The 14,256-nt window shown below is 32.7% G+C and overlaps 1 pseudogene; it reads left to right on the top strand.

The window, feature by feature from the left end:
• The first annotated feature begins 13,541 nt into the window (after positions 1-13,541).
• LOC111744725 lies at positions 13,542-13,660 on the top strand (annotated as a pseudogene).
• Positions 13,661-14,256: the final 596 nt, after the last annotated feature.

The raw sequence follows: 14,256 nt of genomic DNA, 5'->3' as shown, positions 1-14,256 counted from the left end.
GAAATCTGTGGCCAGACAAGCAAGAGGAAAACTGAGAAAGTCATATCACAAAATAAATGTTTTAAGAAGAAGCAAGGGCTTGCTAAATATAGCTGGTCTAATTATCATGATATATTTATTTATGCACTTCTGTTAGTTAATTGGTTTAATTAATTTGCCCCTTTGTCCTCTCTCTTTGTCACTTGCTTGCTTAACATCCTCCTTCAAATCTGATAACCTATGACGTTTCAGCATGTTAAAGGAAAGGCTCTTCTGATTATATGTATGCAATCATTTGTGACAATACTTTAAAAATGAATAGTTATTTATATTTTGTGTGCTTTAAACTCTATGAACAATCTATCTCAAATAAATTGAGATTATGTGAATTTTTAATTTCCTAAAAAAAGTAGTTTAATTAATTTATCCAAGTACCACAGTTAATTCAATATTGATTCAGTACAGAAGGTATAATCATGTTGTATGATCTCAGGGTTAAAATGCTTTATCAAGGTTGAGAAACTATATAGAAATAGCCACTAGAAGTAGTTTTGTTTTTATGAATTCCAGCTGCCATGGTTTATAATGCTAGCATTCATAGATAAGTTACACAGAGCTTGCCGAGTTGCTTTCAATGTTCTCTCTCAGGCATATGTTATATTTGTCATTCAGTTTGAGCACAGGAAGCAGTAATTTGCTTTGGCTTTGTGATTTTTCCCTAATATGTTGGAAACCATTGCTAAATCACATTTTATTTTATTGCTGACTATCTAATCCTTTTTTAGACTGTCCATAGGTTTTCTGCCAAACTATCCTTTGCCTTGCGAGGGAGGTAGGCAAGATTTGGGGAATTAAGGAGGCTCCAGAATCTGCGAACTTAGCTCCTTGCAATGTTTTCTATTGTGTTTAGACTGCAAAGAACAGTAGGACACTCCACAGGGTAGCAAAAGATATTAGCCTCCTTGTGGCTAACTAGTTTTTCCAGAAGTTAAGTTTCTAAAGTCATCACCATGGCTCATAACATTTAGTGTATGTTCTCACACATTTCTTATCTCCAGTTTCACAGTAATTCTAGGGGAAAGAAGAGATTACCTTTTAACAGATAAGGTAAAAAAGTTTCAGAGAGATTAAATGACATAGCTATATAGTCTGGGAATGACAGCATAGAAGCTAAAAGTATTTGGCTTTAAAGTGAGAAACATATGGGCTTGAATCATAGTTTCATCTTTTATAGGCTGTGTGGTCTGACATTAGCGAATTACTTAACATCTAAGAGGCCTTTGTTATTTCAGTGGAGAAATAGAGATAATTTACATCATGAGTTGGTTTTGAGGATAAAGAAGACAAAATATGTGCTTAATTTATGTTAATTATTATCATCATCATCACACTCAGGTCTTTTGACACTTATAAATACTAACATCTCTCAGTTCTAACAGACCTGCTTCTGTAAATTTTCAGTTAGACCACCTAGAGGAAACAATAGAATAATGTTCACTTTATCTCTTTTTTCCAAATTAATGATTTACTTCTTGACTCGGGATTTTCTTAGAAATTAAATAAAATACAGCATAAGATTTCCACAATATAAATGTATTATATAATTACTGGTGCTAATTAAATTTAAGATAGATTCATAAGTCCTTTGATGTGTTTTTTGTTAAAGTCTTGCTTTAAATATGTCATCCATAAAATGCATTGAGAGAAAACTTGGCTTTTCAATGGCTGCCATTATGACCTACCAGATAACATTCAGCTTGAAATAAGACTTATGAAAAAGCAAATCTCTTATAAGAGTTTAAAATATTGCCAAAATATCATATATCTGTTAGTATTTATTAATATTGACTGATAAAGTAATGGTTAGGGAGTATTTTTAAATGAATAGGGAAAGTCTTTAATGACAAAATTCTCTGCTTACATGCAATAGTCAAAATACTTTCCAAGGACACCTCATTAATTAGTACTTAAACAAAATAAGGTATTTATACTACTACCAAGTAAGACATTTATTATGAAACATCCAACTAATTTTATTTCTCATTTATAATAATGAAACTATACAACTATATTTTTTATTAAAGGATATTATTTTAACATCAGCAATTATCATAACCAGACTCAGACTCAGTGTCAAACTGGACAAGGAGACAATAGAATTCTAAAGATAGCACCCAGCAAGCTGTTTCCCCCCAAGTGAGTATTTACAAATAAAACTCATCATAAATCATTATGTATTTTTATATATGACATACAGTTATAAGTTAATGAGACTGATTTTCTTTTAGAGTCATTATTTTAAGTTTCTTTAATTCCCAGTGACTATATATTATTGACCAAAAAAAGCAATGTAGAAGATATTTACAAAAGTTAACAAAACAATACTAATTATTTTATTTGGGGATGAATATATGCTTATAAAGAGAAAACATTTTAGAGGTATACATAGCTAATAAGAATAGTAGAATTTACTATAGTAGAAGTTACATCTAGGGTGTTGTGGTAGCATAAAAGGGAACTGAATTGGAAAAGCAGGAAATAAGGGAGATTTAGATGCATTTGTATGTTTAATTTGAAAGGTAAATTTATATGTGTATTATTTTAATAATTATTAATACTTAAATTTAGTGTAAGAATAATGGACCGTGTGCAATTAAGGTGTCAACACATTAAAGTTACTTAGTCTCTTATTATAGAAAAGGGACTAAGACAAGGTCCTCCATCTTTACTTTAAGGCACAACACTTCTGTAGATGCTTTTTTCTTTACAAGACACTTTAACCTTCAGTTTGTCAGTCTTCATTAGAACTTTAGATATTTAGGCTTATTATTTTAACCACTTTATAGAGGTGGAAGCTTACAGAAAGGTTGTATGAATTATCAGCAAAGCTGGTACATATCTTTTTTTACTTCTATTAACTAAGATTGTCTTTAAAAGTAGTAATTTTATTAACCAAAGAAATTTATGAATGGATAAATCATGCCTAGTAAAATTCTTTGGACAGAGTTGGTGCTCAGTAAGTTCTTGCAACTGAATGAAGGTTAAATTAACTATATTAATATATCATTTAGGTAGTATTTTAATCATCAATCCATGATTGTAAAGACAAAAAAATCGTGTGTTGTCATCGTGCTTTAACTGTAGTACGTAGTCCCCAATTGTTTCCACTAAGGTGAAATTCACAGTTAATCCCCTTTCCAATTGACTTTATTTTGGAGATAAAGAGCTGAGATCAGAAGTGAATAAACTAATTTTAACAATAATGATAATAGACCCTCTTATTCAGTGAGCACCCATCCTCTTTATTTGAATTGTGTTTGGTCCTTTCATTAATCAAGCAAGATAGGTAGTTTTATTTTTTCCTTTGTACAGAGTTTAATAAATTACCTTTAAATCTGGAGAAATATCACTTCTAAAAGATCTAGCCCTTTATTGACCTCCTTAAAGACCCCTCCTCCCAAGTCTGTCTTCTGACATTGCCCCAAACTTATTTTTATTTCAACATTTATCACTATCTACTCTATTTAACATCTATGTTCCCATTTAGCAACTGGGTTAGCTTTATGAGAGGAGAAAACTTTATCTGTTTTATTTACCTAGAAGAGTGTCCAGCACAAACAGTATACTCAATAACTATTTAATATTCCTTTTTAGAGTTTTACTCATGCCTTTAGAGAGAAGGAACTCTTGGCAAATGTCAAATTATTTCTCTACTGTCGAATTCCTTACTCTTAAACTTAATAGGCTGCCTCTATCTTGCTCAGATGCACCAATTCAAGTACACTCATGAAAGATAACAATAGGAAAATCTATTCAATGTGGATCACATTGAGTACTTGATGTATTTTTACAGAAATGGAAGTTATGATATTTGGAAATACAGTCTCAGAACATTTTCATATTCATCAAGAAATAATCAGCATTTCTCAAAATTGATGCTTCCACAGCTAATGTATGAAAATTTTAGCAATGTTTGTAAATTGAATTTGAAATTTGAGATCTATTATGCTGTGTTCTGTTTTACTAACTTGAAGATATCATTGTATATGTTATTGTAAAATGAACAAAAGTATCAAGAAATTGAAATTTCCTCTCTTAATAGTTCTATCTTGACATTTTTTTATTGCATTGAAATTCAACAGCCATGGTGCATATATGGTGAATTTTTCTTTTTATCTGAGCACAAGTATTTTTCATTTATATCTTGAGATTAACAACTACCTTGTTCATACTTTCAGAAATTCTACCCTTATCCTATTTTTTGAGGCAAAATATAATATCTCATCAGCAAATTACCATTCCTCCTTCAAGTTTCTGGGAAAGAGCCTGTTTCAGAAAGATAGTTCTGACTTTTAAAGTATGAAATGTCCCCTATGTTATATTTGAGATACTGAAAAACCAACACATTACAAGTCAGCTGTGTAGGTTTGATGAGTACTGGCCGGTTTTAAATCATTGAGCTACATCACAAACTATAGTAGCACCTACAAGAAGCAAGCTGTTTTTTTGTTGTATTGGTATATCCTTTTGCTATTGAGCTGTCCAGAATATTGGTTCCACATGATCAGCTCTTTTTTCGATATAGATATGCCCTAAAAATGACAGAAAAACCCTGCCTACCCTTTCAGGAGGCACAGAAGCATGTCAAACATAAATTGTCTGACATATATAGAAAGCACTCACTGCAGTAGTGATTTTTAAAGCATATCATGAATTTTAGCTTTCCTTAAACAATTTCAGTAAGAACTTGAATGTATGTTTTAGATGCTCAATAAGAAATTCTATGAACTTCATTGTGTCAGCTAAAAACACAAAATATGTGGAACAGATTTAATTGTAAAGTGAAAACTGTTTGACTCCCTTAGACAACTCAGGAGCACTAGACTTAAGAGAAACACTGTGAATTATTGTTATAGATGCCCAAATTTATTTCCCATTTAAAATTTTAGGCAACTCCTTGAAGATTTTATTAAAGCTATTTGTGTTATATGAATATTATAAATGAATTTTAAGATAAGAAACAGGTCTTTACTAGTTGCTGTTGCAGACAACTTGCCTCCCTCACTCAATGACTCCGTGTGGCTGAGGCGCTGACGATGAGATCTCCCTGCAGTGAGAGACCACAGCCTGGAAATGTTTTCTTGTCCTGCCAGGCCTGACATTTCCTTCTCCCACCTGAGTTACCAGGCAGCCAAGGAGAAGAGACAAGAGGTGGGATTCTGACACTAAAAGCACTCAGCTTGGAAAGCCTCTTTGTCCCTATGGGCCTAAGGCTACCTTCTTCCTGCCAGACACTTGCAACCTACATCACCATTACTCACTTGGGAAGTACTTTATGTCCATGGGCTGGAGACTACATTTCCCCATCTAGAAGCACCAGCTTGCCCAGACTGGAGAAACTTTTTTCTCCTCAAGCAGTACCAGCAGGGACCATTGATAGCCCCTGTGACATGAGACAAGCCCAGAAGACTAACATAACAGCAGAAAGGCTCTAAAAAATTCGATTATCATAGAAAACATTGGGATGGTGGAATTATGTGAAAAAGATTTTAAAGTAACTATCACAAAAATAATCTAAGTGGTTGAAAATTCTTATTAAGCAAATAAAAAAATTTAAAAAATATCAGCGTATAATAAAGAACCAAATAAGAATTATGAAAGTGAAAAAATAATAACATATATGAATACAAAAATTGCTAGATGGGCTCAATAGTTGAATGACAGAAGAGAGAATAAGTGAACCGAACAGGTCAAGTGAATTTACCCAATTTGAAATAAAAATTAAGTGAATAGATCCCTAAGGACCTGTGAGATTAAAAATAAACGTTTTTTCAAATGTTTTCATGAAACATTCACTACTATAAAACATATCTTTAGCCATGAAACGAACTTTAAAACATTTAAAAGAATCAGTGTAACTCAGAGCATACTCCTGACCATAATTGGCTCAAAATAAAATTTAATGACAAAAATAAAATCTCTATATATGTGAAAATTAAACATTACTTAAATAATCCATTCATCAAAGAGGAAGACTCAAGAAAATAAAAATTGCATAGAATTACATAAAATAAAAAAATAAAACCAATGTAATGAAAATGTGGGTTCCAGCTAAAGCAGAACTAATAAGAAAATGCATAGTACAAAGAATCTCCATGCATCCTTCACCCAGCTTCCCTTAATTTTTGATATCTTATATAACCATAGTACTATTGTCAAAGTTAGAAAATAAACATTATTAATACAATAATATTATTAAATTACAGACTATAATCAAATGTTATTAGCTAATATGCTTGATATTAGTTCTCTGAATTGAGGTGCTAACAGACAAACTTAGAGGTTGAGAGTTACATGCATAACAATTTGTGGATATTGACAAATTGCTTCCCCAAAAGATTGATCCCATTTGAACCAACCCTGTAGGAAGATTCTCTTCACATCAATTCACAGAGATCATGGTCATTTTTTATTTTGCTGTTTATATGCTGGTCATTGATTGTCAGTGAGCATGAACCTTGCTTTAACCTTCAAAGTTGTCTATTGTCTAATTATATAGACATATCTTTCTAATCATTTGTATACATCTGCTATATGTAAACTATTGATATATATAACCATAGAGTCACACATTCTTTTTTGATGAAAGTGTATTTTAAGTCTACTGCCTGTATTTTCATCTTCTTAATTGTCAACAATTTCAAGCATTATATAATATGGAAACATAATTTTACAGCCATGGTATTTTAATAAATCAGATAACTCTCATTGAGAGAATTTGTTCCTTGTCAGTAGTTCTATTTCTGGGTTTGTATCAAGATTATGAAGACTTCTAGCATGTCTTTTGGACTTTATTATGCTAAAAGAGTGTGTCCTTTCCTGCTTACCATGTATTCTATCGAAGGACAAAAACCAGGGCAATTACTCTATTCTAGTCTAGGATTTCTCCCAAGGATTGATCTAAAGGAAGGAACACCTTGCCACATTTCAGTTTTTTATTTTAGTTTTTATCAGTTCCCAAAAATTCCATATCTTAAGTCGAATCACTGTCTCTCAAAGCTTATAATACTTCTACATCATGAACAATTATTTTCTGCTTCTTTGAAATAAGTTATTGAATAGCAGTTATCTAACATGTAAGGGTAATTTTCCTTTTGGAGAGATGAAAGAATTTTTCAAAACATGCCAAGTAGTTTCAGACCTTCTTCTCTTAGGAAAATAAAAGTCAAGGCTGATGTCTAAAGAGTGGAGTTTTCCTTGTCACATTTATCTGTACTGTGACTTTGTGCCAGCTTGGTGATCTCATTTGAGCCCTGTCTGATTGTGGATTTGTATTAGTCATTGGGTCAATTGTCCCCAATCTATGGACTTAGACACATGAGTTTGGATCTATATTTAACCAGTACTTCCTAGTGCACTAATATAGACATGGTTTTCCTAGTGCACTAATATAGACATGGGTTCTATTCCATCTATGCCCCTGATTTCCGTGTAAGCTTGTGTTGTTCACACACTATTTTTGAACTATCAAGACTTGTGCTGTAGTTGTTGTTAAGTATTTTTAAGAGGTGCTTCCTGAATCTATCACTGATTCTTACTCTAAAATTCAGTATTATTTATATAGTCCTAGCTGAAGCTCTCATTAAAACAAATTGTTAAATGGCTTGTTATTATTTACTTATATAGCAATTCTACATACTATATTTTGTGCATGCATAAATATAAATATATACATCTCATAAATTGGTGCCATCAATATTTTCAACAATATCAACATTTTAAGTAGATCCCATGTACACTTTGCCAATTTCCTCCAATGATATCATTTTGCAAAACCATGATACAATATCATAACTTGTATTTTGACACCAGTATAATTAACTGATCTTATTCAGATTTGCCCAGTTTTACTTGTATTAATTGCTTGTATGTTTATGTGTACATACATTTTGTTCTATATATTTTTATCACATGTATAGGTTCATGTATCCACTACATAGTCAAGATACTAACAGTTCCATCACTGTAAGGCCCCCTTGTGATGCCCTTTTATAAACACACCCATCTCCCTTCTGTCTGCCTCTCTCCTTCTCAGTCCTAACACCTGGAGACCACTATATTCACCACTGCTAAAATTTTGTCATTTCAAAAATGTAATATAAATGGAGTCTTACAGTATGTAACCTTTTGAGATTGAGTATTTTTGCTTAGCACAACTCTCTGGAGATGCATTCAAATTGTTGTATGTATCAATAATTCATTCCATTTAATAGCTGAGTAGTGTTCTGTGGCTTGTATGTACCACACTTTGTTTAACCATTCATCTGTTGATGGAATCTGGCTCCTTCCAATTTCTGACTATTACAAATAAAACTGCTATAAAAATTTATGTACAGATTTCTGTGTGAACATAAGGTTTTATTTCTCTGGGATAAACACCCATGGATGTAATTGTTAGGCTGTAGAGTAGTTGTATGTTTAATTTTCTAGGACTGAAGAGATTTCCAAAGTAGCTGTGTCACTTTTTAAAATTCCATTCAGCAATATGTGATTGATTCATATTAATTTTTTAATCGATCCCAAATTTGTACTTGCTTTAGAAAATATTTCTTCTTCTATATTATTCTTACTATCTTGATTAATATTATCATTTGCGTTTCTTTTAGAATTTAATTATTAAAAATAGAACTAAGTTTTCTTCTGAAGATAGTCGAATGAGAAATGATTAGTAGGAAAGATAAAAAATTATAGAGAGGCAAATAGACTTTGACTCGGCCCATGTGCTTTCAGGAGTCCCCTATGATAGATGGTGATGCCTTCATGTACAGCAATCTCACCATATGAACATCTCAAATCTTGCCTCAAAAACAAAAACAGGAAACAGTATTGCATATCATGGCTGTTTTCAAATAATCAAAAGAAGTAATATTAAATGCATGAATGTCAATGGTCTACTTAAAAAAATTATATTAAAGAAAAAAAAGCTGTGAGCAGTGGTTAAGTCAACCAGACTAGATTATGTAGTTCTAGGTTCTATTCCATCTATGCCCCTGATTTCTGTGTAAGCTTGTGTTGTTCATTTGCCCTGATCTGTTTCTCAGATCACTCTATGTCCCCTGGATAAGAGCACATATTTTTTTCCTGGAAATTAAGTGAATTGAATGATTTTTGTTATTTACATTTATATTATAGAAAATGTATCTATCAACAACTTAAAATAATTTGTAATCTTTTCTTGAGGTTGTAGATGAAATCCTATCTGTTAGAATTTATTATAACATGTTGCACAGTCTATAAGTAGGAGTGGCTTGCACTTTGCCATTCAAATTCTATTAGGCCAAAGTTTTTCATATCTCACTTCCAGTAAAAATTTGGGGGGAGAGGAAAAACATAGATTATCACTTATGGAAATCTAGATTTACATGTGTCCTAAAAAGGGACCACTTAGTAAATACCAAGGGCATATATGTTGTAATCATGACTTGTAGTTCTGATGATTGAAAATTAATAAAAATACATAAGCAGAAATAAGTAGAAATATTGTGTCGCTTATTAAGAACAACACAAAGATGTTCAGTGAAGTTCAAGTTTTTTGTTTTTTTTTTTATGTGTTAAACATGTCAGTGTTGCAAAATGCATAGTGGACGGCTTAACTTAGGCAAGTTTATTAAATTGCATTTGGTTGCTTCATCAAACATTCAAAAGAGAGTGAAAGTGGATGGTGATTCACTATGTGAAAATGAATGTGGGTTGTTTTACCAAATAAATAGAGCTATTTCATCATTTCAGACAATTCTTTTGAATGTGCCAGTGGGATTTTTATTTCCAATGTGGAAGAAAATTAGCACACAAAAGCTTCCTTGGAGTTCTAACCTTAGTACTTGCTGACATTTCAAGGTTATACTATCTCTTGTCAACAAGTGGTTATTGACCCTGATGCATATGCATAAAAAAAAAAAAAAAAAAACAGCTCTGAAATCACATTTAGGTCAACTAATCTATTTTTTTTAAACCGTGAAATCAAGAGCCTTAATCACATTAGTGATGCCTGACCATTCTGTTTCAATTCCAGGGTTGTCTCGTGAAACTAATGAACTGTCTTGGTGGCTCCAAAGCACAGCCAGGGTCTCACAGGCCAGTTGTGAATTATGAGCACATTTCTTTTTATTGCCCATAAATCTTTTCCAGTTTTATATTCACAGTAGCTTAAAACACCTAAATCCACATCGGTGACTGTGCAGCAGTGCTCTGGATGTTTGGGATTAATAGTGAAGTTAAGTATATCCCCTATATTTTAAAAAAAGCATTTTCAGTACAGTCCAACCTTAATTACAGTAAATCAGACCTTATCCAATGACAAGGTTGATAAATGTCAGTGCCTTTTTTCCAGTATGTGTCATAATAACTCTCACACTGCATCATGAAATAGTGTTTTAGAGAAATGGACCTAGAGTTAAATACTATAACATCAGGTTTGAAAGGTAATATTGGTTTTGACATGAAACCAATGCATGACTGGAGCTGAATAACTAAAGTCAATGCCAAAGAATGGGTGTGGGAAGTTGATTTGGCCATTATGTGCGTGCAGGTTATGATAAGGCTTTGATTACAAATGGAATTTCTCAGGTAGGTGGTACAAAGGAAAAAGAAGTTGATTTTAACATAGAGATTGGAAAAACGTCCATAAAAGAAAAAAGAAGGTGAAACAGTTATGTTGAAGGTCAGCAGCGGTTACATTTAACTGAAAGAAAAGCAATGACATGGGTGCAAATGGAAACAAAAGAGGGAGAAGTAATGAGGGTCTTTCATGAGGCAGCCATTTAAATGTGAGTCAGAAATAAGATGAGTGGATAACAGGAGGCAAGTACTGAATTAGATAAAATTTGGTGAAAAAAAGAGCAATGTCTGGAAGCCAGTTCTAACATTTCAAGGGAGGCCTGAGGAAGATACTGCAGAGAGTGGTAACTAGCTCGTGCTTAACCCTGCCGAGTAAAGAATAGGCAGCTAGAATGAAAGTTGTAACTGCACATGTGCAGACAATGTGACTTCACTACAGAATTTGCTGTCTCTTATTTTTCTCTATGGTGCCATTGACCAGCAGAGGAATTTCTGTTTTAATAATATTTTAAGTTTTTTCTTTATCTTTCCACTCCTCCCCACCCCCACCCCCGCACACACACACTGGTTTTGGGCTGGAAGAGTTATTCAAATACAAATCAACTTTTTGTTTATTTAATCCATTTTCCTCTAGTCCTAGCACTTTCCAGGTGTTTTTTTCCTAGTTCAATACTTTAACAAATCCTTGATAGTGGGTTACAGATGTCACAGGGATGCTTTGTACAACTGCAGCCATTCTGATGGGATGTTAACTTGTGCTGATCCTGGGAAGGAGAGGACCAGGCCGGTATAACATAGAGATGCAAATTTATAATTCCACTAGCACCCTGGCCCTGAGATTTCCCTAAAATATAATCATAATTGTAACAATGATTATTTAGTTAATATATTAATAGTAATAACAATGACAATAACAATGGCCCCATTTTTTGTGGAACATTTGTTATACACCAGGGATTCTAACATGTGCTTTGCTTATTTTATTCATTTTAATCCTCTCATCAACCATATGATTTAAGCATTGCTTACCCAGTTTGCAAATGAACACTCTGGAGCTCAGAGAGATTAGGAAACTTGACCAAGATTTCTCTCATTAATTAGAAGAGTTGTGGCTCTAATCAGATATACCCTAGTGCCAAACCCCATGTTCATTGTATGACAATATGGATTTATTTCACTGGATTGAGGATTGTCCTTAACTTTTTTTTTGTTAAGAAAATTCTCTAAGACATGAGATAATATTAAAATTCTATAACTCTGTAGTTTTAGTGAATGCCTCATTTATTTTGAATTTAGAAGTCATGGGCCCAACACAGTGCGAAAGCACAGGACATTTGTGAAGGAACAACGTGTTTAAATGTTTGGTGACAGAGAAGAAAGGAGTCAGGGCATGGAAACAAACTTTCTCCCACATTACAATTTTGTTTAACATTGCTCCTGACTAGATGTTTTTAAGATTTATTCATTTCCACAAAATAATAACAAATATGTGGTTTATAAGGGGATAAAAGATCTCTAGTAGAGACCTAATCAGAAATTTCCTTAGTAATGTAGCGATTGTACTAATGATTATTTGTTTAATATATCCCTAATAATGATTGTAATAATAACTATAGCCTTATTTTGTGTTGAACGTTCATCATATGCCAGGAATTCTAATATGTACTTTTTAAATTTTATCCATTCTAATCCTCTCACCAACCCTATGATAAAAACTGGTAAATATTTTCAGGAAGCATGAGTTCTTAGACATTAATAAATTAGTTCCTCAAATGATGGTATTGGTACTTCTTCAAAATGAAGTTTAAGACTTCAAAAATATAAAAATAATAGGAATTAATGAATGGCAATAAAGATCTTGACTAAAAGCAAAATTGGGATCAAAGCTATGGGTCAATTCTAGATAAATATTAAAATCTTGTCTAGATGCAAGTGGTCATTTTCTTTTTATGTTTCCAAAATAGGCTCTTATAATTTCAAGTTAAGATAACCATATACAAATATTTCAGGTTAGAAGCTAAAGGCATTGATTTACATTTCAACCAACAGTATACAGTGTTCTTTTTTCTCCAAACCATCACTAACATTTATCATCTCTGATAAATGGCCATGCTCACAAGTGTAAGGTGATAACTCATGATTTTGATTCAAATTTCCCTAATGATTAGTGATGTTGAGTACCTTTTTTTATACTTGTTAGCCATTTATGTCTTCTTTGTAAAAATATTTATTCAGGTCTTTCGCCCATTTTTTATATTGGTTTATCTTTATTTTTATTTTATATTTTTGCTGTTGAGTTATATGAGTTTCTTATGTATTTTGGATATTATACCCTTAGCAGATATATGGTTTGCAAATATTTTTTCCCATTTTGTGTTGGTAGGAATGTAAATTGGAAAGGCTGTTATGGAAAACAATGTGGATGTTTTTCAAAAAATTAAAAATAAATCTACCATATGATCCAGCAATCCCACTTCTGGGTATATATATAAAAGAAATGATATCAATGTCTTGAAGAGATATCTGCACTGCCATGTTCATTGCAGCATTATTCATAATAACCAAGATATGGAAATATACCAAGTCTCTGTGGAAGAATAAAGATAATATGGTGTGTGGAATATTTTTTGATCATAAAAAAGAAGGAAATTCTGTTAATTGTGACGACATAGATGAACGAACCTGGAAGACATTATGCTAAATGAAATAAGTCAGACAGAGAAAGACAAATACTGGATGATCTCACTTATATGTGGAATCTTAAAAAGTCTAATTTACAGAACCAGAGAATAAAATGGTGGTTTCCAGGAGTGGATATTTTGGAGAGAAATAGGGAGATATTGGTAAAAGGATACAAAGTTTCAGTTATAAAGTGAAATTCTGATATCTAATGTACAACACTGTGATTTAGTTAAAGTGTTCTGCATTGTATACTTGAAATTTGTGTCTATGGCCATGCTACCCTGAACAAGCCTGATCTCGTCTGATCTCGGAAGCTAAGCAGGGTTGGGCCTGGTTAGTACTTGGATGAGAGACCACCTAGGAAGACCAGGTGCTGTAGGCGTAAAAATAAAAAGAAATAAGGGATTATAAGATGACAAGTTCCTTGCAAGGGTTCCAACCAAGGGTTGCCTCACCCTAAAAAAAAAAAGAGAGAAATTTGTTATAAGAGTAGATCTTAAGTGTTCGCAACATACACATACACATACACTAATTACATAAAGTGAAAAGCTGAAAAATAAAATGCTAAAGGCACTGGAACCAGGGATTGAAACAGCTGTGCAAGAGGTGTTTCCTTCAGAAGGAAACCAGGGAGCCAGAAAAACTCAGAAATTTGTAAATCTGGTCAAGTTGTTAATTGACACATTAAGGAATCCTTGAAAAACAGTTATATGTCATGTTTCCTTCCCAAGGAAGTCAACATTCTAATGGTGGCAGAGGTCACATAGGGAGATAATTTAAATACAAAATGGCAAACTCTGAAATAATTTGCAGCACAGGAATTATTCTTAATCTGGACTGAGAGGAAAGCTTTTCTGGAGGAGTCACGATGGCTGAACTGACTCTTAAAATATGAGAGTTAGCTTATAAAGAAAACTAAGATCTCTCTTCTCTATCAATCTGGCAGACTAGCTACTACCCTTTCAGACAAAACAACTA

The sequence above is a fragment of the Pteropus vampyrus genome, unplaced genomic scaffold (assembly GCF_000151845.1).
Source record: "Pteropus vampyrus isolate Shadow unplaced genomic scaffold, Pvam_2.0 Scaffold139, whole genome shotgun sequence".
Taxonomy (NCBI): domain Eukaryota; kingdom Metazoa; phylum Chordata; class Mammalia; order Chiroptera; family Pteropodidae; genus Pteropus; species Pteropus vampyrus.
The sequence above is the reverse complement of the archived record's forward strand: the minus strand, read 5'-3'. Positions and strand labels throughout refer to the sequence as shown.